We start from the raw sequence: 21,301 nt of genomic DNA on the forward strand, positions 1-21,301 counted from the left end.
TGGGGTCACGCTCCAGGATCCCAGAAAGGGTCTCTTCTGGGGTCTTGCCCATCACTTCTCTACTCCCGCTTTCTCCTTCCCATGATCAGCTGGAGAGTGATGAAAGTATTCTCAGTCCTCAATGGCTCGGCTAAGACAGAACTATTGCCCAGCAGCTGCTCTGAAGACAATTTGTATCTTCAGATTTTATAAGATGAGACTTGAATAAAAGTGTTCTGTGATCAAAGACATTGGGAGAACATTCAACAGAGGTTCATCATTGTTTTTTTCTTTTTAAATGCAGCTCTTCTTTAAAAATAATTTTATTGATTGATTGATTTCTCCGTTGCTGTGCTCGGGCTTTCTCTAGTTGCAACGAGCGGGGGCTCCTCTGTGTTGCGGTGTGCGAGCTTCTCCCTGTGGCGGCCTCTCTGGCTGCAGAGCGTGGCCTTTGGTAGCTGAGCCTCCTGGACTCTGGCGCACAGGCTCACAGCTGTGGCGCATGGGCTTAGTTGCTTTGAGGTATGTGGCATCTTCCCAGACCGGGGATGGAACCCGCACTGGAGGCAGATTCGTTACCACTGAGCCGCCAGGGAAGCCCCCTTTCTCGTGTTTCTCTATTGCAAGGCTTCTCAGGACCCTTAACGTGTGTGGTTCTCCAGAGGGTGACGGTTCCTGCAGCATTTCTAAAGCTTTTTGAGACCGTGGGGTATCTTTGCTCAAGAAGACTGCTGAGGGGGTGCACAGTGAGAAATGTGGTCCAGGAGCTGCGGTTGCACGAGCCAGCACCAGACCTGGGCCTGCTCTCCACGCGGGCCCCTCGTGCACCCGGGCCCTCTTCCTCGCTCCAGCCAGGCTGACTTCCCTGTAATTGTATTCCCATATGTGTTCTGTCTGGCTCCATAGACTCTAGCCACCCACTTCCGGAATTCCAAGGCCCAAGAAAAGCCTGTGTGTCCCGATATTACCTCTCGGCCCTGGCAGCCATCTCCAGGAATTCGGGAATGAAAAATACAAAACCCAGTGGCCAGGCTGGCATGGCTGACCACACGTGGGCAGGACCCAGGCTACACTCTTCTTCATCTGCTTCGTGATTCTGGCGTGGCCAGGGGACCCTGGGGCCCTAGGAATCTGGTCGCCCTGCACTCACACCGGAAACATTTACAGCAGAACAAAGCAGTTTTCACGATGGCTCCTAGAAGTCTCACACGGGCGGAACTTCAGCCGCCGCCCCGTGATTTCCACTCCTATTTTCTTTGATTCTAAGATGCCATCAATTGTAAGACATGGCATTGTTTTGGGAACAGCCTTTTTTTGTCTGTGGGAGGAATTTTAAAAAGAAAAAGAAACACCCCATGCAATGTACCGACTAATTGTAAGACATATCCTGAACCCAGAATAATTAAAATCTGGACAACTGTGTGCCTTGGAATTAAGGAAGTAGACTCTTTCTGTGGGTCAGAGTCGGCTTCCTTTTCCATCACTGCTGAGGAAGCTGGGACGCTGGCTCCGAGGGAGAAAGCAGGAGGCTGAGTGCTGGGCAGGTGTTTGATCTCAATACATGATCGCTGGCCCTCCTTGCTGCCACGCTCTGTGCTCAGTGAGACGAGGGTGGGCAGGCCCGCCCTGTATGTACCGCCCAGCAGACGGCCACTGGATCCTGTCCAGAGACGACACATCCCCTACAGCTTCCAGCAGGAAAGGCAGTGGTGTGTGACCCCTAGAGACACAGCAAGACAGTCGAAGAATGTGTGAAGCCAGTTCCAGACTGTGCAACGGAGATCACCCTTTTGTTCTGCAATGATGCGAAAATCACTAATAATAAAGATAAAATTAAAACAAATTTACTAGGAGGATTTTGGAGTAACTCTGAGCTGACAGTGGTCCTCTGGTGGTTCCACATCACAGGCGGACACCTCTGCTCCATCTCTAGGGTGATCACTTCTCACAAACACTCTCTCATACTCCTGATGGGGAAGGTACTCGGGTACTTCCCAGAGGCCCTGCGCAGTAGGATCACCATGGAGGGATGTCCAAGGGCAGGAGCAGGCCTGGGTGGAGTGACCAGTTGCCTAGGTGAACACCAGGGGGTGAGAGTCTTCAGAGGTGGTGATGTTTGCAGTGGTTCTTTAAAAATAGGCACGGGGCGGGGCTGGGGGTTGTAACCAAAACAGCCGAGGCTGGAGGCAAGCTGGGGACCAGTGAGGAGTCTGCTGCTTAGACCAGCAGGCTGGAAGGGTATGTGGTGGGAGACGCAGGGGGTTGGGCTGGTCTGTGGAGGGAGTTTGGACTTGGAATTCGTCCTGTTGATATGCATCACATTCTTGCTGACTGATCTCTATATCTTGCGCTTAGTTGATCAGTCGTGTCCAACTCTTTGCAACCCCATGGACTGTAGTCCACCAGGCTCTTCTGTCCATGGGGATTCTCCAGGCAAGAATACTGGAGTAGGTTGCCATGCCCACCTCCAGGGGATTTTCCCAACCCAGGGATCTAACCGAGGTCTCCCGCATTGCAGGTCGATTCTTTACCATCTGAGCCACCAGAGAAGCCCTTTCTAGATCTTATTTTCAACAAATCAGCTGAAGACACCCTGGTGGTTCAGACGGTAGAGTCTGACGGTAGAGACTTCAGTCCCTGGGTCAGGAGGATCTCCTGGAGAAGGGCCTGGCAAACCATTCCAGTATTCTTGCCTGGGAAATCCCAAGAATGAAGGATCCTGGTGGGCTCCAGTTGTCCATGGAGTCACAGAGTCAGACGTGACTGAGCGACTAACACTTTCCTTCTTTCAGCCACACTGTGTGGGATCTTAGCTCCCGAACCAGGGATGAAACCTGTGTCCCCAGCAATGGAAGCATGAAGTCTTAACCCCTGGGCCAGCAGGGAAACCCCAGCTGGAGACGCCCTGAATGCTGCCACGGCTGCTGCGAGCGTCTGCATTGCCCCAGATGCTTTGTTGTTTCCATGGATCACTGAGCTGGAGGCAGATTTCCAAGTGGGCCACTGTTACCAGCATACACACTTTCCTTCTGGGCCACCTGGCTGTTCCTCCTTCTAGAACGTTCTTCTCACAGGTAGGGACATGGCTCCGCACTCATCTCGAGCAGGTCTAGGCTTCCTTCCTGAATCTCTTAGCCCCTCCTTTCTCCTCCAGCTCGCGCGGTCATTTTGCAGGGTGCTCTGCGTGTGTGTGTTTGTTTCGCATCTGTGTCTCCTCTAAACCAAGAGCTCCGTCTTGGCTTCGTGCTCAGAACACAGCCTGACACTTACCAGATGTGCTCTGTGTTTATTGTTGTTGAATTAGGTTGTTTTCAGAGTTCCTCTGTGTTTATTATTTTGTCAGATTCTTAATACTTTTTCTGCTTTATAAATGGGGAAAACATCTAAAAGAAGCTAAAGGAATTATCCAAGATAGTATGGGGGCTGGGAAGGGGGCGGGGCACAGAGCCCACTGCTTTCCCCATGTGACGCTGACCTTCAGAATGACACACTCTTGACGCCCACTCTGCCCTGGCCTGGGAGCCCCATATTCTTGGAACCTAATGGTCTCCTCTAGACAGGCGAGCTGAAGGCTCCTCTGATGGGCCTTAGGTTGACACCCGCCATGGGATTCCAGCCCTTGGTGAACAAGACCTGCATGTGAAGTCTGCAGCGCAGGATGTGGGCGTGGGGATGGAACACAGAGAGCCAAAGAGACTTCCTGTGGCAGAGGTTAACTCCGGACCCACCTAGAATTCACAACTTCTTAAAGGTCTCTCCAGCCAGGAGCAACGGGCCAGGTGACTCACCCCTGGGCAGGGTTACAGGAAGCAAGAGTCAAGCGTTAGGAAAGGACGAGGATTGAAAACCACCTTCTCCAACTGGGCTGCTCCCCTTTCCTAGGTCTTAGGAGAACTGGCCAAGAGAGCCCCCAGGCCCTGAATCCCGCCCACCCTGGCCCATCTGCCGCCTGTACCTGAATAGGGACCAGGACCATCAGGCCCTGAAGTGACCCCTCTGAGAGCCTCCCATGGTGTGGGGATATGGATTTGCTCAAACCCCCACTGAGACCCACTGAGTGCAGTCTCAGGCTGGCCCGGATGCGAAGTGGTTCTGCAGGGTAATCTCTACCACTGTGTCGGGGGTACCCACGTCTCCCAGAGACCTAGGTGGAGCACCCTGACTCCAGTGTGCCTCTGAGGCATTACAGACACAATCTCTCAGTTAAGATGATTTGGAAATTGAGGTTCCTGAAGGTCGAGTATTAGTTGCTTCTGACTCTCTGTGACCCCATATACTGTAGCCTGCCAGGCTCCCCTGTCCCTGGAATCCTCCAGGCAAGAATACTGGAGTGAGTAGCCATTCCCTTCTCCAGGGGATCTTCCTGACTCAGGGATTAAACCCAGGTCTCCTGCAGTGTAAGCAGATTCTTTACCATCTGAGCCCCCAGGGAAGCCCAAATGACTAGGGGGTCAGAGTAGCTCCCCCGAAATCCTTCATCCTGTAATAGCACAGGGGCGGTGGCATTCTGAGCAGGTGACTCTCAGCTCTTCTCTTACGCATCACACTGCTTCCTCTATGGAGCCTGACACTCTGGCCGCAGACTAGTGTGGAGCCTGGTGTCCAGTAGGCACTCAAACTGCTTTTCATGGAAGCCCTTTCATTGTCTGTGTTTAAGCATATGGATTCAGACAGAGGCCCCTGGAAGAGAGTGTTCCCTCTGCCCCACAACAGCGCTGTAGACAACGCTAGGAGTGGTAGGAGGGACTGAGAGTTTCTTGAAAGTAATCCTTTTCTTTGTGATTATTTGACAACCTCGCAGCGAAATGGGAGTGGGCTTTTAAACCATGAAAGAAAGTAGACACCAGGCCCAGACCTGGATTCAGAGGGAAGCAGAAATGTACAATAGCGGGCCTTTCTCTTTCTTCTCCTTTTGTTTTCAGAGAAACAATTAGGGGTCCTGTGGTTGGCAAGCTCTTAGACGGTCCCAGTGATCCAAACTTCCGTGTATCTACGCCTTTGAGTGTGGGGTGGACTAAATGACTTGCTTCTAATTCTAATGAGTAGAAGAGGGCACAGATGATTTTCTCTCACTCTTTCTATTAGTATCTACCTATTTATTGATACTTGGCTGCTCTGGGTCTTAGTCGCAGCGTGTAGGAGCCTCGATCTGCATTGCAGTGTGCAGGATCTTTAGCTGTGGCTTGCAAACTCTTAGCTGCGGCCTGTGGGATCTAGTTCCCTGACCAGGGATCAATCCTGGGCCCCTGCCTTGGGAGCTTGGAGTGTTAGCCACTGGACCACCAGGAAGGTGCCATTACGCCACTTCTGATATCGGGCTATGAAAAGACTGTGGCTTTTACCTTTGGCACTCTCTCACCCTCTGGGGTCACACAGCCTAGGGTCGCCAGCCACAATGTCCTGAGGCTGCCTGCGGAGACGCCCAGGTGGTGAGTGTTGGAGGCCCAGCAACAACCACGGAAGTGAGATTGCAAACACTCCCACACCCGATCTGTATGGAATGCTTCCTTGGACCAGGCACTGGCCTGGAGCTCCACCGCCCTTGTGTGCCTGGAAGGCTCCATTCTCCTTTATTACCAGCCACCTTCTTTCTTTCCAGACTCAAAGCAGTTTATTGAGATCATCAGCTTTATCCTCCAAATATTCCTGTGATTTCTGCTGAGTCATGCCTCTGGGTTCCTGGTGCTGGAGCAAAGTCCCAGAACTGGTGTTGAGAGTGGCAAGAGCAGAATGAAGAACCTTGCGGTTCAGGCGCTGGCGGGGCTGGCCCTCTGGGGTTTATTTCATGTCCACCTTTTAATCAGGCTTCCCCAGGGGCTCAGAGGTAAAGCATCCTCTGGCAGTGCAGGAGACGCAAGAGATACTAGTTTGATCTCTGGGCCTGAGAGATCCCCTTGAGGAGGAAATGGCAACCTATGCCAGTATTCTTGCTGGGAAAATCCCATGGACGGAGCAGCCTGGTGGGCTACATCCATAGGGTCGCAAAGAGTCAGACACGACTGAGCGACTAAGCACACACACACACAACTCTCACACACACGCCTTCTAATCAATATCAACAAGGCCATGATGACAGAGGACAGGGACCAAGAGATTGGGCTTCACTGAAGGTGCCTGTTCCCTTTATGGTCCATCATGTCCTCCTTCCCAGGTCTGACCTGAATGTGGCTCCATCTTTATCCAGGAGACCCGCTGCTCACAAAGCAGATAGAATTCACTGCATTTATGCGTCTTACAAGGAAAAATATTAACAAGTGGCCAGTTGATAAACTCACTTTGAGTCAGATATTTTTCTAGCCCATCCTAGCCCTGATGGAGAAACAGCTGGCTCTGGCTGGCTTCATATCACCACCGAGAGAAAACAACGTCCTTAAAGAAAATGCCTCTGATTATGCTAAAAGGTCTCCTCCTCTACATGCAGAGGGTGGGGAGGAACACAGCACTGATTTTGTTCCAAGTGACTCACCTGCATGAAACCCTCTGGGGTGCCATCTGCCAGAACCCTTGGGTCCTAAGAATAGTCCCTGGGACCTGTAACCCCAGTGGAAAATCTCAGTCTTATTTCCTGCTGCCCCCAGGGTCCTTTTCTCATTTCTCAGCCCCGTTTAAGAAACAGGTTGAAAACCTGAGGGTTTTCAGTGCTGAGGTCATAAGGGTCAACCCACATGAGTGACTCAATTCTTTTCCTGTCAATAGGTCTCTTGGAGAGGAACTTAACCCACTGGAACGGACGTGGGCCAGGCCCCTCTCTGGAGAAAAGCACCACCAAGCTGTATAGTAATTAATTTCCACAGCCCCCAAGGCCTCGGGCATGGCCCCTTGCACTGGCCCTGCTGACCTGAACAGACCCCTCCTTTGCCCTCTTATCTATGTGGGGTCACATAGATATGGTATTTTGTCTCCATCAAAATGGAGTAAACAAAATATTGACTAAAAGAAAGCCCTGGATTCACTTGTCTGATTCACCCATGATTGTCCCAATGGTCTTGAGATCCACAACCCAAGGTTCTCATTTATGGACTGTGAAGGGTCTTGAATGCCAAGTTCTGGTGTCCCTATAGTAGGAACTTTAGACAGACACAAGCATATCTTTTATTTTATTTATTTGGTTTAATTTTTGGCTGTGCTGGGTCTTCGTTGCTGTGTGTGGGCTTTCTCTAGCTGCAGTATGAAGGCTTCTCATTGCAGTTGTCTCTCTTGCTGCAGAGCGTGGGCTCTAGCTGCGTGGGCTTCGATAGTTGCACCATGCAGGCCTCAGCAGTTGTGGCGTGAGGGCCCAGTCACCCTGCAGCATGCGGAATCTGCCCGGACCAGGGAGCGAACACGTGGCCCCTGCATCAGCAGGCGGAGTCCCATCCCCTGTACCACCAGGGAAATCCCAACTGTGTCTTTTAGAAAAACAACTCTGGCTTTCTTTTGTCTGAGGCCTGATGTGGGCTGAAAAATTAAGTCTCCAGCAAAGGTGAGGTCATGCGGAGGCCTTCCGAGGTGGTGTTGTGCTCACAGAGGGATTCAACACAGGGCGGAATGAGGCAGGACTCAAGAATTGCTAGATGGGTTCTAGCAAAGCTTCCTGGTTAAACAAGAAGAAAGGACAGGAGGAAGTGGCCTGTCTGCTTTGGGGAAGCTTAGTTTTGAAATCAGGTCAGGACAGCTGGGTACACTGGAATAACAAATGGCTTAGATGGTAAAGAATCTGCCTGCAATTCATGAGACATGGGTTCAGTCTCTAGATGGGGAAGATCCCCTGGAGAAGGGAATGGCTACCCACTCCAGTCTTCTTGCTTGGAGAATTCCATGGACAGAGGATCCTGGAATAACCAAGGCCAGGACTTGGAGGACTCCTGTCCCCGTCTCCCCCCTCATCCCCAGCCTCCCTCACCCCAGGCTTTCCCCAGGGGTACCCCATCAGCCTTCTCAAGGCTGCCTCTGTTTAGAGCTGCCCTCCAGGGTCTGAGCTGAGTAGGAAACAGCCCGCTCCAGGCAGCCAGTTTTACTTCTTGTTAGCAGTCTGAAAAGGAGGCCATTATTTCACAGCAGAGATAAAAGTTAATCACAGATTAGAATTGCCCCGAAAATATCGATGACATCATTCACCTGAGTCCTGGCCCCAGGGCGAAGTATTCACTTCTGCTGAGTGGCCAGACCAGTTTGGCCAGTTCTCCACACTTCAGAACGCTCTTCACCCTTAAACAAAAGCCTGGATTCCTGAATAGAGGGCATTCATAGGCAGTCAGGAGTCACTCTGTAGACCTACTGAGTGCCCTGCTGTCTAGACTTTGGATTGGAGAAGGTCTGTTTGCTCTCTGCCCGGCCTTTTCACTGTCTCCCTCCCCCTCTCTCATTACGACTTTATCTGGAGGCACCATCACCCTGGGGAGACTCCCAAACAGAACCCCAGGCACAGAGGAGCAGAGACAGGAGTTACAAAATAAAAGTTCCCGTTCCAAGGCAGGGTGAGTTCTCAATTCTGAACCTCGGGTGTGGAACTAGGGGACTTTATCCCTTTGGGCCTCCTGAGAATAGGATAAAATTCAAGCTGTGTATATATGTCAATGAAATTCTCCCCCCACCCCCGACCCCGTGACCACAAGTCCATTCTCTGCTTCTTCCCCTCTACTCCTGCCCTAGCAAATAGGCTCATCAGTACCATTTTTCTATATTCCATATACGTGCATTACTCTACAGTATTGTTTTCCTCTTTCTGACTTCACTCTCTATGATAGGCTCTATGTTCATCCACATCATTTCAGCTAGCAGGAAGCTGCTGCATAGCACAGTGAGCTCAGCTGGGTGCTCTGTGATGACCTAGAGCGGGGGAGGGAGGCTCAGGAGAGAGGGGATCTAGGTATACGTACAGCTGATGTATACAATCACATGATCTTGTACGCAGAAACTAACACAACATTGTAAAGCAATTATACTGCAATTGAAAAATTAAAAAATCAAGGTGTGTTTGAAATAAAATGTTGTCATTATTGTTCGTTCTGAAGTGTTCAGCCGATCTATAGTCCTCCTGGGCAGCCAGCCACAGAGGGGAAGGCAGGATACTCTCATGATCCTGGATACCCCGCCTGCTAGGCTCTGGCACCGTGAACCACAATCTCTTGAGCTAGAAGATTCTGATCATGTGTGAAAGTCCTGAGTTCGGTTGGCCACAATGCGCAGGGTGGAGACACTCCCCAATCCCACTCCAGCTTTGGTTGAAACAAGACTGGATGGCCGGGTGCCAGGCTGGGCTCCCCTGAGTACTGGTGGGGCTGAGAAACCAAGCTCTCACAGAGAGGCCAGAGGGTAATCAAGGCCAGGGGAATGGAGGTGGGTGGCAGAGACACTTCAAGGCTTCCCAGGCGGCTCAGTGGTAAAGAATCCACCTGAAAATGCAGGAGACAGGATATGTGGGTTCGATCCCTAGCTTGGGAAGATCCGCTGGGGGAGGAAATGGCACCCCACTCCAATATTTTTGCCTGGAGAATCCCGTGGACAGAGGAGCCTGGAGGACTACAGTCCATGGGGTCGCAAAGAGTCAAACATGCCTTAGTTACCAAACGACATCTATAATGGAACATTAATGGTAGAATGGTGATCAGTTCAGTTCAGTTCAGTTGCTCAGTCGTGTCTGACTCTTTGCAACCCCATGAACTGCAGCACGCCAGGCCTCCCTGTCCATCACCAACTCCCGGAGTTCACTCAGACTCACATCCATTGAGTCGGTGATGCCATCCATCCATCTCATCTTCTGTCATCCTCTGTCATCCTCTTCTCCTGCCCCCAATCCCTTCCAGCATCAGAGTCTTTTCCAATGAGTCAACTCTTCACGTGAGGTGGCCAAAGCACTGGAGTTTTAGCTTCAGCATCAGTCCTTCCAATGAACACCCAGGACTGATCTCCTTTAGGATGGACTGGCTGGATCTCCTTGCAGTCCCAGGGACTCTCAAGAGTCTTCTCCAACACCACAGTTCAAAAGCATCAATTCTTCAGCACTCAGCTTTCTTCACAGTCCAACTCTCACATCCATACATGACCACAGGAAAAACCATAGCCTTGACTAGACAGACCTTTGTTGACAAAGTAATGTCTCTGCTTTTGAATATGCTATCTAGGTTGGTCATAATTTTCCTTCCAAGGAGTAAGCGTCTTTTAATTTCATGGCTGCAGTCACCATCTGCAGTGATTTTGGAGCCCCAAAAATAAAGTCTGACACTGTTTCCACTGTTTCCCCATCTATTTCCCATGAAGGGATGGGACCAGATGCCATTATCTTCATTTTCTGAATGTTGAGCTTTAAGCCAACTTTTCCACTCTCCTCTTTCACTTTCATCTAGAGGCTTTTGAGTTCCTCTTCACTTTCTGCCATCAGGGTGGTGTCATCTGCATACGTGAAGTTATTGATATTTCTCCCAGCAATCTTGATTCCAGCTTGTGTTTCTTCCAGCCCAGTATTTCTCATGATGTACTCTGCATAGAAGTTAAATAAGCAGGGTGACAATATACAGCCTTGACGTACTCCTTTTCCTATTTGGAACCAGTCTGTTGTTCCATGTCCAGTTCTAACTGTTGCCTCCTGACCTACATATAGGTTTCTCAAGAGGCAGGTCAGGTGGTCTGGTATTCCCATCTCCTTCAGAATTTTCCACAGTTTCCTGTGATCCACACAGTCAAAGGCTTTGGGATAGTCAATAAAGCAGAAATAGATGTTTTTCTGTAACTCTCTTGCTTTTTCCATGATCCAGCGGATGTTGGCAATTTGATCTCTGGTTCCTCTGCCTTTTCTAAAACCAGCTTGAACATCTGGAAGTTCACGGTTCACGTATTGCTGAAGCCTGGCTTGGAGAATTTTGAGCATTACTTTACTAGCATGTGAGATGAGTGCCGTTGGGCGGTAGTTTGAGCATTCTTTGGCATTGCCTTTCTTTGGGATTGGAATGAAAACTGACCTTTTCCAGTCCTGTGGCCACGGCTGAGTTTTCCAAATTTGCTGGCATATTGAGTGCAGCACTTTCACAGCATCATCTTTTAGGATTTGAAAGAGCTCCACTGGAATTCCATCACCTCCACTAGCTTTGTTTGTAGTGATGCTTTCTAAGGCCCACTTTACTTCACATTCCAGGATGTCTGGCTCTAGGTGAGGGATCACACCATCGTGATTATCTTGGTCATGGAGATCTTTTTTGTACAGTTGTTCTGTGTATTCTTGCCACCTCTTCTTAATATCTTCTGCTTCTGTTAGGTCCATACCATTTCTGTCCTTTATCGAGCCCATCTTTGCATAAAATATTCCCTTGGTATCTCTAATTTTCTTGAAGAGATCTCTAGTCTTTCCCATTCTGTTGTTTTCCTCTATTTCTTTGCATTGATTGCTGAGGAAGGCTTTCTTATCTCTTCTTGCTATTCTTTGGAACTCTGCATTCAGATGCTTATATCTTTCCTTTTCTCCTTTGCTTTTCACTTCTCTTCTTTTCACAGCTATTTGTAAGACTTCCTCAGACAGCCATTTTGCTTTTGGATTTCTTTTCCATGGGGATGGTCTTGATCCCTGTCTCCTGTACAATGTCAAGAAGAATGGTGATCAGAGGGTCTTAAATTTGGAGTCCATCCTTCTCAGCACCCTGGCACAGCCAAGACCCCTGCGGGCTGCCAGGCACAGAGCTGAGAGTGGCTGGGCCTCCCTCTTAGCATTCTGTTTGGGTCCAGCTCTGGTCTTTGCTGCCCTGTAGTTGCCAAGGAGCTCATACTTTAGAGATTAAGTGCTCCCTACATGCTGGCAAGCTAATACATCTCATGGCTTGGGTTTCATCTTTGGATGATTTTCTTCTTTATTTTCTTCATAAACTTCGTGTAAGAATAAACCCTCACTGGAAGTATTAAAAATTTGCACTGTAGAGATAAAACAAAGGTCTCTCTGGACCCTCCCATCTTATGAACTGGCTGCTCATCTTTTTATCTATTTTTCCATTGGGTTATTGGTCTTGGTCTTTTTTCCTGCAGGTTGATAGTAGTTTTTAACAAAGTCTGGATAATAATCCAGCTTTTATGTGTATGTGTGTCCGTTTCTGCATATACATAAATGTATCTGCATATGTGCACACACATATGCATAAATACATGTGCACACACAGCTTACGGGCTTCCCTGGTGGCTCAGTGGGAAAGAATCCACCTGCTATACAGGAGACACAGGAGATGTATATTTGATCTCTGAGCTGGAAAGATCTGGAGGAGGCAATGGCAGCCCACTCCAGTATTCTTGCCTGGAGAATCCCGTGGACAGAGGAGCCCGGCAGGCCACAGTCCCGGAGGTATCAGAGAGTCAGACATGACTGAAGCAACTGAACTCACATGCACACACATCTCTGTAAAACACCTTCTCCAACTCTGTTGCTTGTCTTTTATCTCAGCTTCTAGTGATTTCTGATTCTGAATCAGAAGTTCTGCGTTTTGATAAAGGCTGACATCACTCTTTCTGTTTGCCTTTGTGATTTGTGTTTGCTTGAGGCCGTGCCCACTCCAGCTCCAAGGTCATAACCATGTTGTCCTAAGCTTTTCTCCTTCTACTTTGGTCTTTCTTCAGTGGAGAGCCAGTTCACCCAGCACATCTCCCGGGGCTGAGAAAAGCCCCCTTGGCCCCAGATCCCGCATGTCTCTCTTCAAGGTTGTTTTTGCTGTGGGGAGTCAGGAGCTCCTTCCCAAATTCCTGGAAGAGTGTACTCTTTGCTGCTTCCTTTGGGACCTGCCCTTCCCTGCCAAGGCAGAGAGTGGAGAGCAACCTGAATCATTTCAGAGGTTGACCTTTGAACCAAGTTTTACTTTATCTCCAGTCACTATTTGCTAATTCATTTGAGAGTTTTTGCCAAAGATTAACATGTGAAGTACCCCTTTCTGGTTTACACAGTCTGCTCCTTGGAAAACGAGGAGGGCATTTGCCCGCTCTGTTTATCCAGCATTTCTGGGAGTGACTGTTTTCCACATGACGTTTTATTTCCCCAAGGGAAATATCCACCAGCAGAAAAAGTGACATCTCTTTTTGCAGTGGAGACAGGCCACAGAAAACAAACTCAGCCTCAACAGTGACTTGAAAACATGGTCCCTAAGACCAAGTTCACAAGCCATGTTATTTCCCCTCTTGTAAGTTTCATATATGTGGGACTCACAGTTATTTTAGGAGGGGACACGGATCCTGCTTCCCAGGTGGTACTAGTGGTAAAGAATCCACCTACCAGACACGGGGGGTGGGGGGAGGGAGAGAAGGAGGAGGTGGGGGAGATGCACGGAGAGAGTAACGTGGAAACTTACAATTCCATATGTAAAATAGATAACCAAATGGGCATTTGCTGTATGATTCAGGAAAGTCAAACAGGGGCTCTGTAACAACTTAGAGGAGTGGGGTGGGGAGCGAGATGGGAGGAAAGTTCAAGAGGGAGGGGACATATGTATACCTATGACTGATTCTTCTTGATTTTGACAGAAAGCAACAAAATTCTGTAAAGCAATTATCCTTCAATTAAAAAAGTAAATTAATTAAACAACAACAAAAAAGAATCTACCTACCAGTGTAGGAGCACAGGAGGTGTGGGTTTGATCCCTGGGTTGGGGAGATCCCCTGGAGAGGCAAATAGCAACCCACTCCAGTACTCTTGCCTGGAGAATCCCATGGACAGAGGAGCCCGGCTGACTACAGTCCATGGGGTCGCAGTCGGACACAACTGAGCATCTGAGCATTCCCAGCATGGATCCTGCATCCAACTCTCTTGGTTGGGGGTGAAACCAAGCAGGACTCTCTGCAGCTCCTAGGTATGAATGCTTTCTGTGTCCCCCATTTCTTGTTTGTGGGGAATAGACTCCAGCCTCCAAGAGCTTCCCCTGAGTTCCAAAGGGCAGGTTCAAACAGTTGCTTGTCAGCGAGGGTAGGGAAAGCAGAGATAAGGGAGGGGCTGCCAATAAGCAATAGTACAGTCTTGGTGTGGGATCCTGGCTCTGCCTCAAGGAATACACATAACAGTATCTTTGGTCCCTGTAGTTAAAGCTGTGGTTTTTCCAGTAGTCATGTATGTATGTGAGTGTTGGACCGTAAAGAAGGCTGAGTGCCAAAGAATTGATGCTTTCCAACTGTGGTGCTGGAGAAGACTCTTGAGAGTCCCTTGGACAGCAAGGAGATTAAACCAGTCAATCCTAAAGAAAATCAACCCTGAATATTCTTCGGAAGGACTGATGCTGAAGCTGAGACTCCAGTTTGGCCACCTGAGGCAAAGAGCCCACTCATTGGATTAAAAAAAACCAAAAACCTCATGCTGGGAAAGATTGCAGGGAGGAGGAGAAGGGGACAGCAGAGGGCAAGATGGATAGTGAAGGGCAAGGGAAGCCTGGCTTACTGCAGCCCATGGGGTCAAAGAGTCAGACACGACTGAGCAACTGAACAACAGCAGCAGAAGTAAAAACCCCAAGAAATGCAAGTTGTTAACTACGTGATGAAGCATTCTTCATTCAGCTCATCAGGAGACCTCCTGAGGCCAGACTAAAGGAATGCAGGGCCTGCACACACCCTGCTCCTTATCAGCACCCTACCCTTGAACCACTGCAATTGAACTCCTCACCAAATCCCAGCCGGGGTTGGGACAAACAGTTTCTCAGGACACGAGTCCACTGTATCTCCCTTTGCCCGGCAAAGCAATAAAGCTTTTCTGCGTGTGTGTGCTAGGTCACTTCAGTGGCATCTGACACTTTGTGACGCTATGGACTGTAGCCTGCCAGGATCCTCTGACCATGGGATTCTGCAGGCAGGAATACTGGAGCAGGTTGTCATGCCCTTCTCCAGGGGGATCTTCCCCATCCAGGGATCGAACCCGAGTCTCTTATGCCTCTGGCATTGGGAGACAGGTTCTTTACTGTTAGGGACCAAACAACAGGCTCTAGGACCTGAGTCATGTTTACCAGAAAGAGACAGGACATGCAATCATCCTGCCTGGCCAGTCATGTAACGCCAACTACTCCTGTAACTGAGACAAAGAACTGCCTGTATATAAGCCGCCATACTCCTTTGTTCGGGGCTCTTGTCGGATTCCACTGTGCTGGAAGAGACTTGGGCCCTAGCGCGCTAGAAATAAACTCCCTTCTTGCCTTTGCATTACTGTGGTGGACTTGCTCTCTTGGTCAGGTCGGAGATATGGGCTCGGTGCATAACATTTACCACTAGTGCCACCTGGGAAGCCTGCTGCTGCTGCTGCTGCTGCTGCTACGTCGCTTCAGTTGTGTCCGACTCTTCGCGACCCCATGCACTGCAGCCCACCAGGCTCCTCCGTCCATGGGATTTTCCAGGCAAGAGTACTGGAGTGGGGTGCCATCGCCTTCTCCCTGGGAAGCCTACTCCCCCTGAAGTTGCCAAGATTCAGTTTGGCACCGGTGCACTGAGGCTGAGTTTCTGACATCAGGGGTACTTGCGCTGTGCTCAGATAGGCCAGTGGTGCATCTTTCTCCCAATCTTGATCATTTTATGACTAACTTTCCTTCTCCTCCTGGTTTTACCACAAAAAGCAAAGAGCCCCAGCTGTTTCAGAAAAATACACAAAATGGAAAATCCACTCACTGATCATGATGAGTTAATTACAGGTCTGCAATGCGAAGTGGAAATGTTAAGATGTCACACAGATCTTGATATGGAAGTGGAGGAGAAACTGCCCCTCCCTTTAGGGTTCGTGTCTCCCTTGAGTGTGAAGACCAGCGTGGAGTGGGCAGCCTTTCCCTTCTCCAGGGGATCTTCCCGACCCAGGGATCAAACCCGGATCTCCTGAACTGCAGGCAGATTCTCTACATCGTTTCTTCATGTAAAATTCCAGGATCAGGCCTCCTGGCCTCCTAAGGAGTAATGTGGTGAAGTGAACAACAGTAGGTGGGGTCAGGGGCCAGGGATGCGACCCCCCTGCCCTGCCTCTCATTCTTGGGGCCCCTTGAGCGACCCCCGTTCCTCTCTGGACTACAGTGTTCCAGTCTGCAGAGTGGAGAGGACTCCATCTAGAAACTTCCGTCATCATGGGGAAAGCGCTGCCAAGCGAAACAGAGGTAGCTGTTGGTGCGCTTCCACGTTCGGCCCCTCAGGGCCTTTGCTCTCCGTTACACGCAGACGCGCATCTGGCTCCCTCATGACCTTCTGGTCTCGCGGAGCTTCCTCATATACCGTAATACTGACCAAATCTACCAAGTTTTGCTTTTTTTAAAGTTTCTGCTTCAGGGGGTGGGGGCAGGGCGTGTGGGCCACTTTTGAATTGAATTCACTTGAACTTTTAAATGAACGAATTTCTAAATCCTTGAATCTGTAGCACTATTGCTTGTGAATTACTATATGCTCTGGTTTTCAGCCAAGAAGCACGCAGGGCCTCAGCTCCCCAACCAGGACTTGAGCCGTCACCCCCGCCCTGAAAGGCCAAGTCTTAACCACCAGACAAGCCCCAAATTCTGCTTTTTTAAAAACACAAGTCTAGGGATTTAAGATTGTAAAACTTTTATAAATTGGATGAAGGTGGTTAAAAGGTACGAACTTCCAGTTCTAAGAACAAATCTGAGGGATGTCAGGTACAATATAATGAACACTGCTGTTGGCTATATAAGAACAACTTATATTTATATATAAGTTGCTAAGAGGGTAAATCCTAGGTTCTTCTCATAAGAAAAAAATATTTTCTTTTACTTGGCAGTATGAGACGATGGATGCTCACTAGAGTTAAGATGGTCATCGTTTCACAAAGTATGTAAGTTAAATCATGATTCTGGGACTTCCGTGGTGGCACAGTGTATAAGAATCCACCTGCCATTTCAGGCATCACAGGTTCAATCCCTGGTCCAAGAAGATCCCGCATGCCGTGGAGCAACTAAGCCCGTGTGCCGCAACCACCCAGCCTGAGAGCTGCAACCACTAAGCCCGAGCACCTGCAGCCTGCGCTCTGCCGTGAGAGACGCCACCGCCGTGAGAAGCGCGTGCAGCGCAACAGAGGCAGCCCCTGCTCCGTGCCGCTGGAGCAAGCCTGAGCGGCAGCACAGATCCAGCGCAGCCCGCAGTCACACACGTCAATACATGACGCTTACAAAGCTCATGGTACTGGGCGCCATCAACATTCACAGTGCTATGTGTCAGCTGTGCCTCAACACTGGCAGGAAAAAAGGTGGGGGGAGAAGTTTGATGAACTTTATGAGATTGAACCCGACTTTCAGATAGAGTTGTCTGTCAGGGTTTCCGGTTTTCTAAAGCGGTGTGTGGGGAAAGTTGTACCTCGCACGTGGGCCCAGAGGGTGCACAGGCAGGGCTGAGGGAGGTCACTGCCTGACACCCAGCCTCACACAGGGAAGGCCTGGCCTGTGAGGGGCGGGCAGGTCCCCTTACCTCAGGAAACCTAACCTGGTGTGCAGTCTAGCGAAACTGTCAGAACGGCCAGAGCCGAGCCTGCCACTTTTTCTGTGGAGTTGTGGTGAGCAGAACTCCTGATTTCCTTTATGTTTTTAATTTTTATACAGGTTTAAAGGTTACTCTCCATTTTCAGATGTTAAAAACTGTGTCTGCGGTCCCCGTGTCGAGCAGTGCGGCCTCAGCCTGCTCACACCCAGGGGTCTGGGCCCCCCTTTCCCCGCTTCTCTCTTGCCCCTCCTCCACCCCCTTCCCTTCTCCTCACTGGTAACCACTAGTTTATTCTCCGTATCGTGCATCTGCTGCTTTTTTGTCACATTCACTGGTTCATTGTACTTTTAGATTCCACATATAAGTGATGTCATACAGTACTCGTCTTTCTCTGTCTGACTTTTTTCACTTAGCATAATGCCCTCCTAGTCTAGAGCCTTATTTTTAAAGGCATTTCTGAGGTGACTTGGAAAACCAGTGCAGGAAACGGGAAAGAAGTAACTCCTAGAAGCCGGTGTGACTGCGGGGTTCACGCACAGCTTCTAGAGCCAAGAGGGGCACCAGGTACAGAGGGGCTGAGGAGAGGAGAGTCTTGAGCGTAGAGACAGGAGAGCCTCTGCAGAGAGCAGGGTTGGGGAGGGTAGAGGGGGAAGGGCTCTGCACCCTGCTCTCTGGAGGAGGCTTCTGGAACCCCGAGGCCGCTGCAGTTTCTCTTGCTGAGCCGGCGTTAACGGTGATTTTGGTCCTGACGGAGGCCCCCGCCAGCTCTCTGCTCCCCTGCCCCCGCCCAGCTCTTCCCAGCCCTCAGTGCCTCGGCAGGGGCTTCCTTCTTCTTCCATCCCAGCTTCCTCTTGCCCAGTCTCCCCTCTGGCATTCCCATTTCCCCTCTCCCATGCAACACATCCTTTCCCTCCCTCCTCCACCCCTACCTAATCTAAGCGATGTCTCCAGAATGGGGGGTCAAACCACAGTGGCAGCTACAGAGGACCCGGGCCCCGGTGAAGAATTCTGCCCCATTCGGCCAGGCCAGGAGGCTCATGTCTCTTAGTTCCCCCACATGCAAGGGTTAATAATGCCCCTTCTCAGGCGATGGTGATCACTAGGAAAGAAGAAACAAACTCACAGACTTAAAGAATGAACTTATGAACTGGAGGGGAAGGGTCGGGGAGGGTTTAGGACTGACATGTACGCACTGCTGTATTTAAGAAAGAAGACTCAGGTTTGAAATGATCCCGACAGTGCTCTCCAGATGAATCTATGGGATTGTGAATGAAATGTTAAAATAACCCTTTCCCCCTGGCCCTGTCACTGTCTGTAATGGCACATTTTAAGTCAAGGTGTTTCTAGGAGGCCAAGTTCCAGGGAAGCCAAGCATCAAGGGATGGCTTAAAATGCTTAAATAATGCATGTTATTCTTCTAGCATTTTTTGTGACTACATATTTCTGGTCTTCAGAAACAGTCCCCAAGGATCAGAGGTTAAGTGTTTTCTTTAGGACCCAGGTCCAGTTGAGAGAGTGTCATACTGAATGAAGTAAGTCACACAGAGAAGGAAAAATATCATGTGACATCCCTTATATGTGGAATCTAAAAAGGCATGATACAAATGAACTTACAAACAGAAAGAGACACACAGACTTAGAGAATGGTCTTATGGCTGCCAGGGGGAAGCATGGGAGCGGGGAGTGCGCACGTTCGCGCTGCCGTATTGGAAATGGGTCACCGGCAAGGACCACTGTGTAGCACACGGAGCTCTGCTCAACGTCACGCGGCAGCCTGGGGAGGGGGAGTCTGGGGGAGAATGGCTGCCTGTGTCTGTGTGGCTGAGTTGCTCTGCTGTGTACCTGAAACCATCACAACATTGTGAACTGTCTGTGTTCTTTAGCCACTAAGTCGTGTCCGGCTCTTTTGTGACCCCATGGACAGTAGCCTGTCAGGCTTCTCCATCCATGGGATTTTCCAGGTAAGAATACTGGAATGGGTTGCCATTTCCTCCTCCAGGGCATGTTCCCGACCCAAGTATAAAATCCGCTTCTCCTGTATTGCAGGCAGATTCTTTACCGCTAAGCCTATGCTCCAGTATAAAATATGAAGCTTGAAAAAAAAAAAAATCAGTAATTCAACAGAAAAAAAAAGAAAGAGGCTGGTCAATGATGCACTTCTAGCCTAGCTGATGTGGAGTATTATGCAAACAAGCCCTACCCAATGTGGCCCCCGCAAGCCCTGCCCACTGAGCCTGAGTCCTTCACAAGGGCATTCGAAGCTGTCAGAATTCTATTTGCATTTTAAATCCTTTTCATTCTTTGCCCTGTTTGCCTCTTGCTGCCAGCTGGCATTTTTTGCCTCTCCCCCGGCCTCTACCCTCTGCCTTGGTGGCTAAGACCTGGATCCTTAGCTCTGAGCACAGATTGGCTGCAGAGGAAGGCTCTGGTTGTGTTTGTATAAAACGCCTCCCACGTTGTGGCTGGGTGTATCCTCCAGACTGAGTTTATAATAGTCATTTTCTATTTCCTTCAGAAACTGTGCTACCAGCATGACCAGTTTGTTGGAAGGATCCAATAAAGCAAGCAGTGGGTGGTCTTTCAGATTTGGGCTGCACTATAATCATATTATAACAGGAGGCAATGCAGTTGCCAGTGGCACAAAGCTTGCTCTGCATGGTTTGCCTCTCAGCTTTGCTATTGTGAGCTCCGTGTGGCTTTGGCCGTTTTAAATGACTTTATATGAGGAAGAGGGGGCAGAGTGGAGGGTGGAACAGAGCCATGTGTCTTAGCTGAGTGCTGTCCAGCCCTCACATCAGGGCCTCGCACAGATTAGGGGGTTTGTGACGACCCCAGCTTCTATCGGGGGAAGTGGGAAGTGGGATGATGCCCCCCCCCCCGAGAAGAAGGGGACTTGGGGAGGCGTGACACCTTTGTCCTACCACGTATGCAGCCCTAAGTGAGGCTGTTTTGGAGGTGCTGCAGTGTTTGAGGGAGTTTCACAACATTCAGGCTACTCCGAGCAAAGAATAATCCTTATCTGTAAAACGGAAATCATAATAGTAGCTATCTGATAGGTTATTGCAGAGATTAAATGAAGCAAAGCCCAGAAAGTGCTGCAAAGAGGGTATGGGACAGGATGAGGGCTCAGCATCACCACAGGGGCTCTTTGCCAGCGGGAAGAGTAGTTCCAAAATTATTTTCTCATTCCTTCTTTAATGCAGTAATTCATTAATGTATTTATTTTTGGTTGTGCAAGACCTTGGTCGCTGCCCACGGACTCTCTTTCATCGAGGCGAGCGGGGGCTGCCCTCTAGTTGCGATGCTCCGGCTTCTCATTGCAGCGGCTTCTTGTTGCAGAGCTTGGCCTGTGAGTGTGGGCCTCAGTAGTTGTGGTATACGGGCTGAGTTGTCCCATGGTACGTGAAGTATTCCCAGACCAGGGATTCAACCTGTGTCCCCTCCGTTGGCAGGTGGCTTCTTAACCACTAGACCACCAGGGAAGTCCCTCATTTTTTTTTTCGTCAAAGGACATCAGATCACCAGCAGGCACAGTGCCTTGGGATTAAGGTCTCTGGGCTCTGTGATTATAGCACAGTCTTCTCAGCTGCCTCTTCCTGGTCTTCTTTAGATAGGCCTCAGGTTGAGGCTGAAAGACGGATATCAGAGAGGTCTTTCATATCCATGGACACTCATCAGTCTTGGGGCAGTGGGGAAACAGCACTCTCTGCTCCCTGCTGGGGAGCAGACCAAGGTTATACTTCCCCAGAGTTCACGGTCACCCCCCAAGAACCTATACACCATCCCCCAAAGAAGCCTTTACACCACAGCCCAAAGAGGCAAACTCTCATCAGACCTTGGGAGAAGTATTCAGTAGCATTCCTTGTATAATAACAGTCTCAAGTCAACATGAGTATTACCTTTAATTTATGGGGGAACCCGGTGGCTTAGATGATAAAGAATC

The sequence above is a fragment of the Capricornis sumatraensis genome, chromosome 1, assembly GCF_032405125.1.
Source record: "Capricornis sumatraensis isolate serow.1 chromosome 1, serow.2, whole genome shotgun sequence".
NCBI lineage: Eukaryota > Metazoa > Chordata > Mammalia > Artiodactyla > Bovidae > Capricornis > Capricornis sumatraensis.